The sequence below is a fragment of the Bos grunniens genome, chromosome 19 (assembly GCF_055505025.1).
Source record: "Bos grunniens cultivar Pamir isolate PY7600 chromosome 19, Bosgru_T2T1.0, whole genome shotgun sequence".
In the NCBI taxonomy this organism is placed as follows: Eukaryota; Metazoa; Chordata; class Mammalia; order Artiodactyla; family Bovidae; genus Bos; species Bos grunniens.
In genome coordinates, this window is record NC_141183.1 from 58,662,219 (window position 1) to 58,667,102 (window position 4,884).

At 41.4% G+C, this 4,884-nt stretch overlaps 1 pseudogene; it reads left to right on the plus strand.

Moving 5' to 3' along the window:
* The first annotated feature begins 1,086 nt into the window (after nt 1-1,086).
* LOC147352795 (signal peptidase complex subunit 1 pseudogene) lies at nt 1,087-1,800 on the plus strand (annotated as a pseudogene).
* Nucleotides 1,801-4,884: the final 3,084 nt, after the last annotated feature.

Genomic DNA, 4,884 nt, shown 5'->3' on the forward strand with positions numbered 1-4,884 from the left:
TCATTGTCCAACAGAGAAAGTCTTTCTTCCCCCAAATTGAAACAAAGTTCCTTCAGTTGAGTTACTGAATCCTCTTAGGTCATGAGCCTATCCCGAATTAATCAGTTCCCATGAGTGTCTAGGTTTTGATGATTCAGTTGGCCAGCCTGAGTCATATACCACCCACACCACACGGACTGGGATAACCAGGGATTACTGAATCAATTGCTGTGTATTACACTATAGGCTTCCCAGCTCTAGACCAATTTAGACCCCACTTTAGACCGATTCCTTGCTTCAGAAATTTTTACTTGTACCATTCTCCTTCCTAAGACCTATTTCTTTTTGATTCAAAATTCTTCTGTTTACAAGACACAGAAAGCAAGTTATGGCCACTAAGGCCACACATAAAAAACACAACAAACCCACAGACAGTTGCTGGAAAGATCACTGGGTGTCTCTCAGGGTCAAAGGATAAGTTCAGTGCACCTGGGGAAGAGCAAGGAGAAAAAGAGTCCCTAGTATTTCAGATGCAGGATTGTATGGTATTTTCTCTTGAACAATGGTACCGATGTCACTCCATTCGAGTCTTTCAATCTCTCTCTCTGAGTTAAAAATATCCAGATTCTCAGAACAGAGCTTTTGATTAGCCCATCTTGTGTCAAATGTAAACCTCTGGATCATTTAGCCATTGCTGGGAGACTGAGCCACATAATACAACATGAAAAAAAAAATACTGTCATCTCTTTTTAAAGGTGGAAAATTATGTTTATGGAAACAAAAATTTCCAATGCTGCATAGCTAATAACAGCAAAGCCAGTTTCAGTTTAGTTCAGTTCAGTCGCTCAGTCGTGTCCGACTCTTTGTGACCCCATGAACCGTAGCACACCAGGCCTCCCTGTCCATCACCAACTCCGGAGTCCATCCAAACTCATGTCCATCAAGTCGATGATGCCATCCAACCATCTCATCCTCTGTTGTCCCCTTCTCCTGCCCTCAATCTTTCCCAGCATCAGGGTCTTTTCCAATGAGTCAGCTTTTTCCATGAGGTGGCCAAAGTATTGGAGTTTCAGCTTCAACATCAGTCCTTCCAATGAACACCCAGGACTGATCTCCTTTAGGATGGACTGGTTGGATCTCCTTGCAGTCCAAGGGACTCTCAAGAGTCTTCTGTGGGAGACATCCGCTTCCGGGACTACGGCCATCGCAACCCTCGACTCCGCAGGCCCGTGGAGCTGGACCCGTCAGCAGAAGCTGACCCCGGGCCCTAGCGTCCCTGAGTCCCGGCTGCCCTCGCTCTGCCGCCCGCCTTCAGAACCAGACATGTTGGAGCATCTGAGCTCACTGCCCACGCAAATGGATTACAAGGGCCAGAAGCTAGCTGAACAGATGTTTCAGGGAATTATCCTTTTTTCTGTAATAGTTGGATTTATCTACGGGTACCTGGCTGAACAGTTCGGGTGGACTGTCTATATAGTTATGGCTGGATTTGCTTTTTCGTGTTTGCTGACACTTCCCCCATGGCCCATTTATCGCCGGCACCCCTTCAAGTGGTTACCTGTTCAAGACTCAAGCACAGAAGACAAGAAACCAGGGGAATGACAAGTTAAGAGACATGCTAAAAATAATTGATCGGGGTTTTCATGATTCAGTTTTACTGTTGTACCTGCTTTTGTTTTGTGTGACATGAGCTAAATTGTTTTCATATATAAAAAACATAAGCTAAAAACCACCACCAAAAAAAAAAAAAAGAGTCTTCTCCAACACAACAGTTCAAAAGGGAGTTTAGTTCTGATTAAATGTTATTATTAATACTCTGTATATAGTATCATGCCTGTTAAACTAGCTATAATGGTATTCTAAGCCTATTCATTGTTGAATGTGATGATTCTATTTTTACATTTCAGTGCCCTCTTTGTTTGTGTTTTATTAATTCCTTTATTTTAATCAGGCCACATTTAAAAATTCTAGTCGTTCTCAACAAGGCAGTGTCTTCAGGGAATGAGTACGGGCTGGTGTCAGGATTAAAAATGGGATGTGTTCATCAGAGGCCAACTCACCCTTGGACAGTTATCCCTTCTCTTTCAGTGAGTGTGTCTTTCTGAGAGTTCTTTCCTTCTCACTTGTAGAACTTTGAGTTTAGATTTTTTTTTTTTTTTAAAGAAAGAATTCTCTTATCATACCACCCTACCGCCATGAACATCCATGATTTGAAAATCCAAATTCTAATAGTTTCTACTCACAATATGTGGAAAGATGAGTCAGAAGCACATTTCACAGTAAGAATGAAATGTGGCAGAACTAGATAGGAAACAGCTGATGATGGTTGACACAGTTCTGTGAGAGCTACGGGGCTGCTTCCTTTGCCAGTTCTGGACACCAGACATTTGACTATCAGCGGCTTTTGACTTCATACTGATATTGCTAGTTGATATCACAGGTCAGGTCATTTTCTAAAATACTTTTTGGAAGTTATAAAATATATATTCAATCAGCAAAACTTATTTTAGAAGCATACCTATATATCTATGAAACAAGTTAAATTTTACACAACGTTGTTTTGTATGTTTATTTTTTAGGCCGTGATTCTAAGTTTAGCTTCTTAGCCTCTTTACTAAAGAAGAGTTAAAGTGCTTATGGTGGCCCTATCTGGCTTTTCTTCTTTCAACGTTCTTTTTTACAGATGGGTTTCTCCTGATTTCAGGCAGCTCTCATCCCACACAGTTCATGCTGGGTTAGTCACTTCTTACCATTAGGGAATATTACGGTCCATAAGATTCAGGGCCTCTCAGCTGACAGTTGTTCATATTTCACTACTAAGGCCAGAGTCCTTATCTTTATCTAAACATTCTGGGAGCTTCCCATTGCCATTGCTGTTTCCATTTTCTGCTTGGTCCCTTTGATCTGTATAACTGAATAAAACCATTTCCAGGCATGGGATAGCTTAAGAAAAGCCTCCTTTCTACAGAAATAAAACAACTCTGGCATACTATGCTATGCTAACTCACTTCAGTCATTTCCGACTCTGTGCGACCCCATAGACGGCAGCCCACCTGGCTCCCCCGTCCGTGGGATTCTCCAGGCAAGAACACTGGAGTGGGCTGCCATTTCCTTCTCCAATGCATGAAAGTGAAAAGTGAAAGTGAAGTCGCTCAGTTGTGTCTGACTCTTAGCGAACCCATGGATTGCAGTCTAACAGGCTCCTCTGTCCATGGGATTTTCCAAGCAAGAGTACTGGAGTGGGCATAGTATCATCTAATATTCCCTTTAACTCTTTGATTTCCTTCTTTCCCCCTTGTTTCCTCCCTCCCTGGCTATATGGACAAGTGGAGCCTTGTTGCTCGAAGCTTCTCAGGTCAGCGTCGGTATAGGTTACAAAAGCATATGTTGATGTGGCCTTCACAGAGTACTGGGAGCCAAGAAACTCACCAGAAGATGTTGTGATACACCCCTCTAATGTTTGACCCTATCGCAGGAAAACTGGCTCCAAGGAGAGTAGGGCCATGTGAATGAGATAACTTTCCTTTTCTGTACTGGAAAGTCATCAGGAAAATTATAACAGATTAGCATCTGACAGTCTGCAGAGCATTTCTACATGCATTATCTCCTTTAATCCTCACAACTCTGAGGTGTTATTATGATTCCCCCTTTTCAGAGGAGGCTCAGAGTTAGGTACTCAGAGCCAGCATTGTGTCTGGATCGAGATCATTTAGCTCGGGATCTCATCTCTTTCCCTGATGCTTCATGGCTGTACCAGAAAAGGGTGCAGTTTTTGTGCCTTTCTAACACAGAAACATAACTTGCATTGGCTTTGTGTGAGTATCCTGAGAACAGGTCTGCTAAACAATTCCCTTAAAGAGAGACCTGACAGGCAAGAAGGGGATCAACTATAGGGCAAATGAAGGAAACTTGCTTTAGATAAAGGATTGAAAATAAACTGTAGATGAAGATCAAATGAAGCTTCCCAGGTGGTACTAGTGGTAAAGAATCTGCCTGCCAATGCAGGAGATGCCAGAGATACAGTTTGGAGCCCTGGGCTGGGAAGACCAAGTGATCAGGAATGGGACAAAGAGGTGCTATTTTTTTTTTTTTTTCTGTAATCAAGGAATCCACACAACTTGTACTTTAACAAATAGAGGCAAACAAATTGCATTCTTTTGCATGAGAATATCTGTGTATTCAAAAATCATAAGAATCAATATTTTAAAAAGAGTTGAAATATTACATGTGTTGAAAAAAATCTTGAAATTCTCTAGAATAAGTCAGCTAGCCGAGGCTATGACTAGCAAAGTTAAAACAGAAAGGAAGGCTTTTCTTGCTAAGAAAAACTGCTGCAGCAGCCAGAGAAGCCCCTTCAACATGGGGCTTGGAAGAAAAGGAAGCCTTTCCTTCCTTTCCTATCGTGAAAGGGAGCCCGGTCTGTGCTTGTCTTAGGTGATGAAGGAAGAGACTGGCTAAGGCTTTTCCTCCCTCTAAGGTTTTTGATTCTATAGAGCTGAAATGCATTCTGGACATTTGAAGACAAGCCTAAAATATGGAAAGCAGCCAAGGCTCCTTTTCTCAGTGTGACAATGTTGCTGACACACAGCTGGAGACTGATTTATAAGGAAAGTCTTTAACAAACTACAACACATATGGATATTAGGTAGTTCCTTTACCCTGCATAAAACAAAGTGATAAATGGTGTGTGAATTTTAAAGACATAATTTCTCCAATAAAAACTCTAAAACATGGGAGTTAAAATATCTAGTGATTCTCTCATTTCAAATTTACAAGGTGACTCATGGAAGAGGATTGAAAAAACTTAGTAGAAGTCTATTAGTCTCTTATTTAATGCTAGTCTTATATCACCATTTTCGTGCCTCACATTTATAAAATGCACTGTGATTTTCCTTAGAAGACTGA